Source organism: Gymnogyps californianus, chromosome 2 (genome assembly GCF_018139145.2).
Source record: "Gymnogyps californianus isolate 813 chromosome 2, ASM1813914v2, whole genome shotgun sequence".
Lineage (NCBI taxonomy): Eukaryota > Metazoa > Chordata > Aves > Accipitriformes > Cathartidae > Gymnogyps > Gymnogyps californianus.
This window is the reverse complement of record NC_059472.1, coordinates 36,288,661-36,303,927: the sequence shown is the minus strand read 5'-3', so window position 1 is coordinate 36,303,927 and position 15,267 is coordinate 36,288,661. Positions and strand designations below refer to the sequence as shown.

Genomic DNA, 15,267 nt, shown 5'->3' with positions numbered 1-15,267 from the left:
ATCTATGAAATCACCCTAACCTATGCCAATTCCTTTGGGTCTAACCCCTTTTCTTCCTCAGTTCAGGAACTAATAAAGTCTCTCTCCTTTACTCAACTTTGTGTTGTTGTAAACGTCTTTGAGACATTTATTCCTTCTTGCTTTGAGATATTTGCCAATATTTATTGAAAAGAGCTAATAATTAAAAACTAACAAGCGATGAAACCCTAAGACAGGCAGACAGCCTAATCATAATCATTGCTTTTAATGCAAAACAAGTTTAAACATTGAACTTTTGAGTTCATTGTCAATGGTCATTAAATCCTTTCTAAGAGAAAGGTATCTTGCTATACAGGGAAAGCATAGCACCGTTCCTCACATTTGTGTTGTACTACCCACAAGTCTCAAAAGCTGATGAGAAAAGAGAAACTGCACTGAATCACAGAAAGCCTGAAATTCTGGAAGCGCACAGTTAAGGCACTACCTTGCCTGGAAATCAAGAGTGATGTCGGATCTATTACCCGTTTTGACCTAATTAACTCCTTACTAAAACTCTAGGAAGACAAAGCAATTGTTCTTCAAAAAGTGCTAAACCTCACAAGTTAATGCTTAAGCTTCCCCCTAGGCTTTAACTCCATTAACTAGAGATGTTAATTAGATCGAGCTAGGTAAATCAACCAGGATCACACCTTTAAAGCCTGGACTAGACAAGGCCTAACCCTAATACATATTGCGTGTATAGATTTATTAGCATGCTTATTAGCATAACTGCCTAGCAAATATCCCACTAGGCTTGTAAGCATCAACGCCTATAAGGTGCAATAATATAAACAGATTAAAGGTTTATTGTAACAAAGAAAAGTGGTGACACTTATGTTAGGCCACCAAGTGAATACACTTTTCCTTTAATTGGATACAGGCTACCATCTTCCAGCATTACTTAAACAATAAAGGTCTAGCTCTAATATCTCTAGATTAAACCTTCAGCAAGATATTATCTGTAACTGCGTTTGGTTCTGAACTCGCGATGACAATTCTGTAGTGGATGTAAGGTCCCTGTGGCTAGCACGAACACAGTCCTGGTGTATGGTATTACACCCACAGCACCTTGTATTCATTGTAAGACAGTCTAGCTTTTTACTGAAGAATAATCTATGCTGTACAGTTACCACAAATAATGGCAAAGGGGAATACATATAACAGGGTAAGAGAATGCACACAAAACTGAGGTTTAACTGGCAAACAATAACTTGCTCGCACTGCACCAACATGGAGTTCCCTTACTTCAGACTAAGCAAGACTTTAAAACGAATTCTGAGAAAAAAGTGCAGCTCATTATTCCTTGGACATTTTAGCAATGCGAGTGAGTAGTCTGCAGAGGGGCAGAGTAGGTACCATGCAGGCATAACCTGTACTTTCTTTTTACTACAGCTTCAGGTGCAAAGATCCCAGAACAGCAGGATGTAGGAGCATCCACAGTGTACAGGCTACTTCAGAGATTATTACAAGAGGGATTTATTAATTTCATATTTCTGTTTTTAAAAAAAGCTCGATAGAACAATTCCAGGTTACTTTCTGCACCAGGAGTTCTCCACCTTTTTGAAGCTGAGCAGTTTTATTTGAGGTTATCACACAACTGGGAAATCTTGCTGTCCGAAACCTTGAGCAGATTAAAATGCTGTGATTTTTCTAGAGCTATCTTGCTGGAAACAGTCCTTACATTCATACCCCTCTGAAGATGTTAAGCATGTGCCAAGTCTCCTATTTTAGGCTCATCTTCCATCCATCTCCCTTATAAGGGCAAAGTTTTCTAAGTTTGAATCACTCCAAAGCCCTGATTATATATTTAAAATGTCATGCTAAAATCCTAATTAAATTATTGAACAATTATTCAATTATTTTCCCTTAACTTTTGCAAAATAATGTAGATTATTTTGAAAAACAAAAGCAAGATCCCAATTTCAGTCTCTCTCAACCAGCACTACCGTCTTTCAGAGTTTGAACCCAGGACTAAATGCAATAACCACACTACACAGAGCTTAATAGTTTTCTATTTTTTTCTTCTCATCCAACAAGTAGTCCAAGTACACTACGGATTTTATAGAAGGAGAATTTTCAATGCACTATGGTAAAATTATGTCCTCATAGTTCTAAACTACATTTTAGAATAATCAGTATATATATATATACAAAATAATTTTCCTTCAAATTTGCTTCAGAATTAAACATGTTAAACAGAAAAGAAATAGCAGTATTCTAGCCAAAAAAAAAAAAAAAAAAAAGAGTATTTCTACAGACTGGCCTTCTCTTAGGTGAGTTAAGGCAAGATACTCATTGTATGCTTCTAGCTCCTCATGAATGATATAACCAACAGCAGAATTCCAGTCTTATCAGAGACTTGAATGCTTTCCTGAAGACAGGGTACTCAGTTTTTCTTACTACTGAATCTTTCTTGCCGTGGCAAGTCATGAAACTTTGGCTCCAACCTCATGAATGCCTAGATTTGATTTGATAATATTTGAAAATAGCCAGATTTTCTAACATTGGCTATAACTTCATGAAGCAAAAAATAAAACAAGATAAAAAGTAATGCAAAAAAGTGGAAAACAAAACCTTTAAAAGGCACTATATTCACCACCTTGTTATTTCTTTGCAGACTTAATATCATTCTAGAAAACTTAAAGAGATGCTAGATATGCATATCTCATTCTATTAGCAGGAGACACTTATTTGTAACTCCAAGTTATAAACTGAAGCCTAGCACAGTTTTGGGGTTGGGGCAAGGGGGTGTTGGTATTTTGGTTTGGCTTTTAATATATTGGTCTACAAAGTAAAAAACAAACCAAAACACCACCTCCCCAACCCCCCAAAACCAAACTCAAAACAAGATCCTAAAACAGTAATCATTCTCCATCCCTGCCTACAGCTGAAATAGCCCACCCATATACCCTCCTTCTCATCAACATACAGAAATTGTGGCTGTAGCTAAAAAACGCTTTAGTCAACTGAAAGCAAAAGAAGCATTCAGCTGTACTTTTAATTTCACCATATCTTTATGGCCAAATTTCGCTTGCAATCTTTGCAAGTCAACTTTTTAAAGTAGATGGGAAACCAACACGGTATTCAATAGAAGGCAAAAAATGGTTTTTAAGCCAATAAAATGAAGAAAGCATTACTGTACTGAATCACAATTATGTTAGCGAGCACTTTCTAAAGATCATATCAAAGATAACTAAAAGACTTAAAAACTGAATAAACAAATACAGACAGACAGAAGGATAGGCATCTTGCCATTTTGTAGAACAATTAGGAATATTAATTTTCCAATCTACTTCCAAAAATCCAACTGTCATATTCTAACTCACCCACTTTTCCAGTTCTTATCTGTGATTAATTCACCCTTTCAACATTTGTAGCCTTCTTGCCAAATAAGTCTACTTAACTATTTAGTGTACTGCTTTTATATGCAAAATGTTGTTATATTTTTTATAGAAGAAAAAGTTCAAGTTAGGATACTGGGAGTTTCACTCCCTCTGCACGTGAAGGTAACTGGGAGAGCTATAAATCCTAGGATTTTTGCATCATTCTACAGGATGATAGCATGGAGCGGGGAGGGGGGAGATACTAAAGAAATTCCAGATTCCTTCTCATATTAAAAGTTTATTTGAAAGGTTATTTTACAACCACTATATAATTCCTCAAACCTCACTATTGTCTAGTAAACCTGCAGAAAATGATGAATTTTTGCCATGTATCCCAAAAGCAGACAACAAGTACACATTTCTGCTCTGTTCTCAGTTCTTTGCAGGACAATTCCCCATTTCCAGGAAGGCCAGAGAGGATAGGCACGCTACAAGGGGATGCCCTTGCTTATCACTACTCCTTAGTAGTACTCCTTCTCTGTATATTTCAGTCTTCATGAAAACTAAAATCACCAGGCTTTCTCAGTAAGTTAATCCTGCTAAAACTAGATGACTTTTTCTTGTGAAGAAATGAGAAACGCACAAGAGGCATCCCACAGAATCGACTGTACACGCACCATAACAACGACAATCTGTTCAGGCATGCTTGAAAACCTATAGGTTTTGATCTTTCCATTTACATTTTTGCACCAAAGGACATGGCTTTGAACATGGAAGCACACAACAACAACTACTTAAGAGTCAACATGGGGAGGCAGGAGTTAAACTGCAACATCTATCATGCGAACAACTATCATGTCCCAGATTGGATGAAATTCGTTTCCGCAGAACTGAACTATCCACGTTATCCTCTGTGATCATGTTTGAGGACCTGGTCCTTAATGCAGTTAGATATAACAGGTCAGTACGCAATAAAGTTTCCAAGAGATACAATGCTTAGTAGGGAGACCAGATGTTGAGAAGGACACTAAGTTATGCTCTCAACCCAAGCAGCAGTCCCAAGAGATACTTCGGCAGGGGCTGTATTTCCACAGACAACTTTTTCCTTTGGACAGAGAACAATATAGGACCTTCCATAAACATCCAGCATACTACACACAGGTATTTAATTTAGGAAGATATGTCAACCTCACTTCAGTAAAATCATCTTGCTTTTCATTAAACACAGACAAAATGAAATTTCTAAGAAACATAAGGATCCTAATATTTCAGTTAAATGAATCACAAATCCAGAAATCTTTCTCTAGTCCTCAATGCCAATTCTGCCCCACCCACACTTCACTGAAAACTTAGAAAAACAAGCCAAATGGGCAAGAAAGTCCCACAGCAAGAACATTTGAGCTTGGCATATATTAACTGCACTTTATGGCAAACATTCTATTATGTAAACATTTATGAATAATTTCTTTGTATTTAAATTCAAAATTAAAATGGAAATATAAGGCTACATACCACAAGGTTTGTTTTAATTACTATAATGAAATTAATTCATGTTAAATATCAGCCCATTTAACCAACCAAAACCTGTGTGTCCAATAGATTTTGAATAAAAATGCCATCAGACAGTACTGGTGACAGAAGCCAGATGCCCATACCAAACACCCTAAGAAATATGGAGAAGTCTTTTTATAAAAAGATACTTTTTTAGTTTTAGAAGTAGCATTTCAGCATGCGTGGAAGTGAAATAGTACTACAGCAAGTGAATATATTAATCTGAAAAGCAAAAAGTACAGACATGTATTACTAGCTATGTTACCTACCAAGTTGTTCCAGCAAGACCTTGCCATTTAGGACGTAATATTTTCATACTCCAGCCACATAGATCCCAGAGGCTCAACCCACATTTCCTGATTTCTACAACAAAGAGTGTCATTAGCTACCAGCATCATCAGGAATGCAGTACTACAGTAACCATACTTAAAGAAACCTTTCATCTAGTTTGAGAAAAACAAAAGTATGGTGAGACTGGTATAACAAGTTAATCAACTTTTAAGCTATTAACCATTAGCTTCAAACAAGACAGCTCAACTAGTAAGCACACAGTCTTACATGTACAGAACTTGTGCTGAACTCAAGTTGAGTATTAAATATTCAGTTTAGTCTGCTTATTCTAATTCTCTACTTCCTTTTGTTTTCATTTGATTCATATATCAAGTAATGCATAATTTTAGAAGATTTAGCTGCTAAACCAAGGTCTCAAAGGAGGTTTTCCTTGCTACACAACTCTACCACTGGATTCTTATTAAGAGCACGGATTCAAAATTTATTTTACTAATATGCTGCTGCTCAAGAAATCTGTGCTATTGGGTTGGGGTTATAACTTTTCTAGGTCTTATCTTTTTCTACAAGTTGTGTTTAACTGTTGATTTTAATAAAGCATTAAAATGTTCTTTCATACTTAGACTCAGTTGAGTCTTATAACTCCTAGTAATCTTATGACTTTTAATTCCTTACATTCCTGTATGTAATTTTGCTGTGCCACAGCCAGTCTAGCTGCAATGGGAGCCAAGACCTCTATACAGACCCCCTGACTATGCCTCTTATTGTTAACATCCTTTGCCATCTTAGTATGTTCTACTAAAACAATACTATGCTTATATTTTTACTTTAGCTTGTCCTTACATTGCCTTTTTCATAAAGGTACATACCTAGAACAATGTGCACAGATGAGGAACACATCGATATAAACAAACAAAGTCCCTTAAACTTTTCATGTAAAACACACAAAAGTTGTACAGTATTCAAAAATAATCGTGGGGAAGAAAAAACCCAACATGCAGCTGCTGAAGAATATCGTTCCTGCTTCACCTGACTGGATGCAACATAAGCTGGGGGATTCAAGAAATGTTTTCCAGCAACCCCACAGTCAGCTTGCCTGGAACAAACCTCCACTTCCAACTCTGCTCAGACAACTAACACTTCTCATTACGTACCCAGGCTGGCTGTGGTACTGCCATTGATTTCTTGACAACATGTGTGCACTGAGCTTCTAGAGATCACAGGTTAAATATTAGAGATAATCCTGTTGCAGTTATCTGTAATTTGTTCACATAAATGTTGATTATATTGGCCAGGCTGGTGGAATAAAACCACTTGCTATTCCATGGTGTGACTCTGGAGCCCTGTGTGCAGTTCAGCTGAAAAAAGCAATGAAGGTATTGCTGGCAAAAAACTCTATTTTCTTTACCTGCAGTTCCTTCTGTATTTTGTTTACCAGTGGCGTTGATATGAATGGCTGCATCAGCAAAATCTGCAGCCCTCAGGAATATTACCTTCTGAAAAGCTTTTGTTTAAGTAGTTAAGATTGATTACAAACATTTGTATCTCTGCTTATTTAACTTCACAGAAATCTAAAGGAAGAGTTACCTGAAGGATGATTTATCTTAAGTATAATTTTCAGAAATCCTGATTTTTTTTTTTAAATTTTTTTTAAATATACTTTTAAACAAAAACTGGAAAGCTCCTCAGTCTTCAGCGGCACTCTTCTTATCACATTAACTGTTTGATTCTTAGATCTCTGAACAGCAGGCTCCAGAAGTCAAGCTACAATTAGTCACTGAAGGTGCTTGCTAGATGAGATTAAGACAGTTCCAGTCATATCCTGATTAAATCTACATACACCAAACAAATTAACTTGCATTACAAAGTTATCAAATGTATTTGCCTTTTACAATTTTAATAAACTTTTTGGTTTTCTGCATTGATACCTAGGGAAGCAACACATTCAAAATTGCAACATGTCTGACAGTTGCAAATTTTGACCCAACTGGCCAGTGTCCATCAAAGCTGAAAAAGGGAGAAGAACATCCCAGATATCTGAGAAGTTTAATGAAAATCAGGAGTCGGCGACTCAGACATCCTTAAACTCCCTCTATTTTATTTTTTTTTAAGCAAATATTTCGGTTGTTCTTAAAGACCCTATTTAGAATTAAAGCCTCGCTGTTCTGCGGGCTGCACAAACATAAGGTGACAGCCTCCATCTTGCAAAGTTTACTAGGAAAGTTAGTGGCACCCTGCAGGGGTTTCCTATTATTCTCAAGACTGCTGTTTGCAGGGTAGTAAGAATCTGGTTAAGATTTCTGTAGATTTGGAAAATACTATAATCTTCTAGTACACATCATAATAATTCTTTGTCCAACAGTAATGTACGTAAGACACACACACTAGAATGAAGACATCAAACTACCAACAAATGCATTATGCTTAAAAACTTCAGAAACAGTGATATGCAAACTCCTGTAATTTCAAGACTTGCTTTTAAAATATTGAAGTTTCTAGTAATTTCAGGACATTTGTTTGCCAAAGTTGAATTTGGCCCAGTGTGAGCCAGGCCACCAAGATGAAAATGCCAGGCATACCCAAAAACATCAAATCACAGTATCTTTTCAACACAGTCTCAATGTCAAACAGCAACAATGAAAAAAGAAATAAAACAAAGACCTATTGAGGTCAATGGCACATTTCAAATAACACTACTATGTATTTTCTAATGAGACTTGTTAGTAACCCTTATACTTCAACTACCTAACTCCTTTCATCATAAAGGATCTTGAAACCTTTTCAAGCAGAAGTGCCTACACCTCAATGGTTTACAGTACACCTTTGATACTCAGCAGAGGAAATCCCCGTGGGCTATATAACTGTTTTCATTTTGTCCCATGAAATTCCATTCACTTTTGGATGATGTATAAGCTGTTAAAGTCCAAATTTTTCTCCCCTCTTGCATTCCTGCAAAATTTTTGGCGGCATACCATAGTCATAACCAGCGGTTAGCTGGGCTCACTTCACCACCAAAGCAGCAATTGAATTGCCAGAATCACTTTAACTGGTCAGCAGATAACTCTTTCCTCCTGCGACCTCTCACTTTACTTTCCAAAAAGTCACCATGCAGGTCAGAAGATCCCTTACCTCCAACCATGACACAGTGATCCTAAAAAAAACCAGATTCAGCACACAGCTACAGCAGCCGATATTCCACAAGGTGGGAACAAAGAGAATCATTTTCTTAAGTCTTGGACAAGGGACAAGACTGCGTGACCAGTCATGACCAGAATTTTTCTTGCCCATCCAAACAACTTAAAACCTAAAGTGAACTATCCATCCTACCAAAGACTGATGGCAGACAATTTTGTAGTTCATTCAAATACTTTAAGACATCAGTGCTGCAGTTCAAAGTTACAACCTTATTGTTTCCCACTAATTAAACCCAGGAATGTTCCTGCACAAATTATTAGAGAATGTAATCTAGGTTACCCACTCAAGACTTTGAAACCTGGGAAATGGTAGCCTGACAGTCATCGGTGCTACTTTGGATATTCTACAGTGTCATGCAAATGCATTATGATTGAGTTTCTTACTTACGTAATACCATTCTTTCATTAACTTTATTGTCTTTACTGTGAAGAAAAACAACATACAAATGTCTGAAAAAGACAAATGAGTACAGCAACAAAATACAAGTAGACTAGGACCCTCCCATTGTAGCAACTTCCAGATGAAGAACATACTCTCATGCACATAGTCTTAATTCATGGCCATAGGAAGATTTCTTCTGCTAATAGGTTATTCTTCCTCAAGATGCCAAATACTTTTTCAGTATTAATGACAAAAAGCAGCTTTGGTCTAGGGAACCTTGAACTCTGAATTCCCTTTTGCTTTGTTTTTTCCCCTCCCGCTTCAGAATAAAGAAGCGCAGAACAAAGGTTTATGCTACAAGAGAGTTCACAAATGACAGTACCACCAGAGCAGAATGCAAACTACATCCCTCCACCCCAAAAGGAAGGACTTATATCGCTTCACCACACTTTGAATTAAGAACCATTGCTAATTTTATTTAGTGTCCCTAGTTCCTGGGGGGGGAAGCAGAATTTAAAAAAAAAAAAAAATCAATTGACAATTGTCCCGCTTTTAATCTCTCCATGTCATTCACAATCTATCAACCTCTATCCTATCCTTTCTGGTCATAGGACAGACAACTACTTCTTCTCCAGACAGAAGAGGTCCATTTTCACACCCAAAAGAACAGCTGATAACACTGAGTGAAATAAGAGGGGTATATGGTGGGAATCAGCCACGGCCCTCATCTGCAGCTGCACGTTTCAACTGATTCTACCTCAGGAAGGCTCAGAGCTGCAGGTGTTACCCAACCAGAGAGATAATCTCAAAGAGAGGCCAATGCTGCCTGAAATTTTCTTCTTGTTGCTTCGAATTGCATGGAGTTATCCCTGTCATCCCACCCTCATCCCCAAACTGGGGAAATTTACACTGGAATCACTGTGACACTATCACAGAATAGCTGAGGTTGGAAGGGAACTCTGAAGATCATCTAGTCCAACCCCTTGCTCAAAGCAGGGTCAGCTAGAATGGGCTGCACAGGACCATGTCCAAATGGGTCTTGAATATCTCCAAGGATGGAGACTCCGCAACCTCTCAAGGCAACGACCAAAGTCTATGTAGTTTTTCATTTATGATGAGCCCATCCAAACACTGTATTTGGGCTTTCCTGCCCTGCTGCGCTTCGGAACATGAAAGATTCATCCAACTTTGGGATTATACATGCCTCAAAGCCACTTGAAAGAAACAGGCTTTCCTGAGCACAGTCACCAGACTCTCCAAGCAAAACTTCTTCCCAATTCTATTTATATTCACATAATCTATCTACAGGCTAGAGCTCAGTGGCTCTGTATGGTTTGATTAAAATGTTCAAAGAAGTGTTTACACCTTTCAAAGAAAAACTGATAACTACTATCTGCCCTTCTATGCAATTCTAGAAGGGAGACAGAGACATGCTACAGTTCACAGTATGCACATTAATGAGAATAGCTGAACAAGACTTGAGTAGCTCAGTAGCTCACTTGTGGAATATCAAAGAAAATTGAGATCTTCCCATATGATAACCATGGTATCTCAACAAGAACTTCCAGAAAGCTTCAGGAAGTCCTGGCTACAGCAATCACAGACATAGCCTCAGCAAACAAGATGCTGGAATCCTCCTAGACCTTTCAAAGACGACTGATTTTGCTTCGGATGGAACTGACCAAGAAGCCAAGGAGAAAGGCTGGTCATTTTGCAAGGCAGACCAATTCAGTCCTGTGCTCCATCAGCACTTCTTATGCAATAAGAGAGGAAAGCAGGAAGACTTCTCAAAGTAAAGAATCTTTAACAAGGGATGTCTAAGTGAAGGAAGAAATCTGCTAAGAGGAAAAAGTAGCACTTTTTTTACTACTATGGAGACTTGAGATACACGTAGAATAAAACTACCTTGGTGGAAGATTTCAGACCTGCGTCAGACACCAAGCAGTCTTGGTAGAAGAAAACAACATCTTTACCAAGAAGTACCAGTATGTCAACATTAACATCGCAGAAACAGTCGTACTTTGATTCACTCAAAGATGAAGGATGCAGTACTGACTCCAAGGTATGTAATCATCCAGCCTTAACAACCTCACAAAACTGACGGGATTTTGACACAGCAGGTGTGCCTGCTTAGAGAAACCCTCATGAAATCTCTTATCCCCCTGTTTAGCCAGCTTTGTAAAAGCAAATAATGCTGGGCCACACCTGGGAATCTTTGATCTTTCCTGCTTCAGAGAGAAGGAGTAACCGCCAGCCCAGACAGATGGATGAAGTGGGTCAGAGCATTTCTTCATGGCGTGAAGTTTCTTTCAATCAACAGAACTCCTGTCTCCTGGAGCTGGCTCTTGCAGCCAGAACATGTGACAGAGCCAATTTCAAAGCAGGAGTCTGCTACTGAGACAGCATCTCAGAGTCACACCAGCTCTTCATGAACTTTTCCATTAAGAATCATTTTAGACAGGTATCACAGACTTCTCAGAGAGCCTCACAGACTTCCCACAAAGTCTCCATTGAGAGTTTAGGAAAGAGGAGGTCTGGAATGCTAGAAAACAGGCCCTCTGAACAACTGTCATACAGCAAGAGGCATTTCAAAGACCAAATACTTCGGTTTTAACTACCCTGCTTCTTTAGGGCAGCCCCAAGGCCACCAACAAGACAGGACCTGCTCGCTCCGCTGACAGTGATACACAAACATCAGGTGCAGTCGGAAAGCACCAAATCAGGTGCAGTCAGAGAGCACCCTCCAGCACACACACAACCTGAAGCACCTCAGCAGCCTAGCACTTGCTTGGCACAGCAAGACATACAGCCTGGGCAGCTCACAAGACAGTGGAGCGCTAGAAAAGGGGAGTCTGCAGGGCAAATTGTACATATGGACTTTCTCAGGCTAAGCACCTGCTGATTGCCATCCAACACAGACCTTGGTACCAAGAAACAAAAATAAAACCCAACAATTTATGCCTTACATCATGGTAAAAACCAAAGAGCCTAACTAGAACTTCCCTAGCAAAAGTAACTCCTAACTACCTTCAGGTAAAGAGGAGAGCGCAGCTATCCGTGACAAAGACAGCTGATGCTGCTTCATCTGCTGTACCTTCGTTGGAAGGCAAAGCACATGCACCAAGCTCTGGGCAGCTGCGCTTATCTGGTATTCTGCATGTACAGCTACCGTGGGCAATCTGGGCACACACCCGGCGTGCCAGGTTTCAACTCAATGCAAACACAATGAAATAATTATGTGACAAGAAATCACCTTTAAAAATCAAAGCCAAAAGCCACTAGATTCAAGAGGTCTGCTAATGTCACAGAAACAGCACTATGGTTAGACTGAAAAACCTTCTTTAATTCATTGCTGCTATTTTCAAGTATTTATAGTTTTACACCTACTTCATCAAGAAGACTATCAACCAAAATGTGAAAGCTTTCAGTAAAAAAGCAACTCAGATTTCATTCAACCCCTTTTCAGCCTGAACATGAAAATAAATTTAACTATATTAACTTTTTTCAGTTACTGTTTGCAATTCTGCAATTGTACTTCGATAATATCCAAGTTGATATGTCCATAATAATCAATTACAAAAGCTGGGCTTGCTCACACTTTATAAAGACTGAATCAAGGAAAAAAATTTTAGCAAGTTTAATTTCCAGCTCAGGAGATACCCCTATTTAACAAAGTGTATGTTACTCAGTTAAATGTTATGCAAATGTTTTCTTAAAAAAGATCATGTATTTAATCACTGTTCTGAAAATCAGGGCCCATGAAAAGTCCATATGTGGAAACGTATTTATTGTTATTTTTAAATGATTCCACATGTAGAGTTACTCAAGTGTAAAAACTTACATTTTCCAATACAGCAGACCAAACATTAAAAAGCTGGGAAAATGCAGTAATAGTGGAAGATTTATCTAAGAAGAAAATCATGACAGTCAGTGTTATGATTTTTACAGTACTAACACTATTAAACACATGTTCAAGCTGTGGCCAAAAGAGTTATACTATAGGCTTACAAATAAATATTAAAAAGTAGCAGTTTCCAAATGGTGGTCCAAAAGGCCATGGTTGGCACATGGTCCTCTTTAAAGTATTTTCCCTTTAAGTCTCTATTAGAAGTGCATGGCGGTCTTGAATATATTGAAAGAGGAGAGCTGTTCCATTGCTAAGAAGTTCTGGAAAACCCTGGCTCAGTTTAAGCTAAAAAAAGACAAAAGTATGTTTAAGAAGTCAAACAGTTAACCTTTCCTTTCATACCTATTCAATACCCATTAGAGGTTCTATAGAAACAGTACCTAAGTCAAAACTAGTAATTATTTAACAGTGTTTTCAAACACATCCAAGCTATTTTGGCAAATTGATGTCTTTGGAGCTATGTTCCTTATTTATAGTCTGAAAGGCAGAGGCTGCTCATACTAATCAATTATATAACTCTTTTTTACATCTGAAAAGCAAATATTAACTCTCAGGGTTTTTCAAGACCTGAAGGCCCTCTCATTAATTAGCTTTCTAAGCCAATTAAAGATGTTTTTTGAACATCACTCAGACAATGTTTTGTTTAAATAACTGCTTTTTTTAAACACCATTCTATTCAATATTTAAATTTATAGTTTCAACGACTCACTGGAATTCTATAGCAGAATTTACTATCCTTGGCAAACAAATCAGAAGCATCGTTTTATTCCTTAAGTAATCCTTAAACTCTACATCGAAGTGAGAATGTAACGAGATTTGTCAGAAATGGACTGGCTTTCCTTTACCTAAAGTCAAACACAACACACAAGTGCAGGAACCAAGTGGGAAGTTATCCCTTAGCTTGAGCCAAGCCCAAGCACAGGGGCAATTTTTGCCCACTGCAGAAATTGAGGAAACACCTAAATCTGTATCATAACATGTATTTTTGCACTAAGCTGGCATACCAGCCTTTCAGGTAGACACAATGCTCATTTGAATGTGGCATGGATCTATATATAGCCTAGAGTGTGCAGTGAACCACAATTTTATGCGTGGCTGACAAATAAACCCATGTTGAAGGGTCCATCTTCAGAAACAGTAAAACAGAAATACCCAAAATACAACATGCTCCTCTAGTATTTCACATTCAAAACCTATCAATGGCTAAAGCCAACTCAGTCACACACAAGGCAAGCTTGTTACAAAGATACTTGCAAAGCTGTACGGAGAGAAAAGGATGCTGTTCGTATAGTCTCACCCACCTCCAGATGGGCTTAAGGGATTTCAAATTGCTAACAATTTCACTATTATTATTGCTGTTATTAAACTTACTATGGCCTCATAATAACTACATCCTGGCAATAATATATTGCTCCAGAATTGAGCTTCTAGTCTTCCTGATACCTAAGTTTACTTTTTACTTTGTCCACCTGATAAAAAACCAACGCACTTTGCCAAGACACACACGTAAGACTGGCAATAAGTAGGTATGTACGTTCCAGACCGTATTTTGTACAGAATAATCAGATTTACATTGTACTGTGAAAATCTGATTTTTCTTCCTAACTCAGTTGTATTTTAAGCTAACTTTTTTTGCTGTTTATAACGTGATTGGCATTTATGTAGTTGTACTATATATAAAACACTACTGCTACCAACCGTCCTGTATGGCCAACATGATGAACTATTATACTAAAGAGGAGGTAAAACCTTTGCACATGTGCACAGTCTACCCAGAAACAAAACCACAAAATAAGAATAAAACTGTATTTTTTTTCCTAACAAGTTTCAGAAAGTGTTTATTTAAGGTTAAATTATTATTTTCTTCCTGTAATAGCAAATTTTTCAAAGTTGGTTAAAATGTTTGCTGTTATAATCTCCACAGGTTGCTAAACACTTTCAGGGTACAAAGTCACAAGTTCTGTGGAATGCTGCTCTGTGTACTCTGTCACCACCAGCACAACTTCCCTAGGTAACACATACACCATACAAACACCAGCTATAACTGGAGAGTTAGACATCTGTGCTTTTAAGCTTTGTTACCAATAGAACACACAGCAGGTTCCACTTTACCATGCAAAGCATCTTCTTCTGGGTTTCCTATGACCACAGCAAGTGCCAAGTCAGTGCGTCCTTTCCGTGCAGCCAAAAAGGTTTAAAAGATAATGTGGGAAGTCAAAAAAATCACAGGATTTGTGCAGAATGTAATAAAAAAAACAGAACAGGTTTCCCTACTCTGTGATAGGGTGAAAAGGCATGTCAGCAATCCCTCAGTTTTAGTAGTCATAATTTTTTGCAGTAAATTATAAAGAGTGTTTCCCCCAAATGTTCTTCCAAGTATTACTGTTGTTCTACATAAACCTTGTGTTTCTATCAATTTATGCTATTAGTAAACAAGTATATATGGTAGCATATTTATTTCCATTCCTTGTCACACAAATGCAATAAATTTCAGTTCTTGAAACAAGTGTCCTTGTGAACTAGGACTTCAAGTAACAGCTGGAAACATTCAGGTTCGTCTTATGTGTTAAAAAGCTAATATGACATACGTTAAAACTTAGACAA

At 37.8% G+C, this 15,267-nt stretch overlaps 1 protein-coding gene across 1 annotated transcript in view; it reads right to left on the bottom strand.

Moving 5' to 3' along the window:
* NCOA2 (nuclear receptor coactivator 2) overlaps window positions 1–15,267 on the bottom strand; it is a 196,165-nt gene that overhangs the window by 147,273 nt on the left and 33,625 nt on the right. Inside the window, exon 3 of the mRNA XM_050892444.1 lies at window positions 5,162–5,255. The gene's annotated coding sequence lies outside the window, so the exon portion shown is untranslated. The remainder of the gene's footprint in view (window positions 1–5,161; window positions 5,256–15,267) is intronic.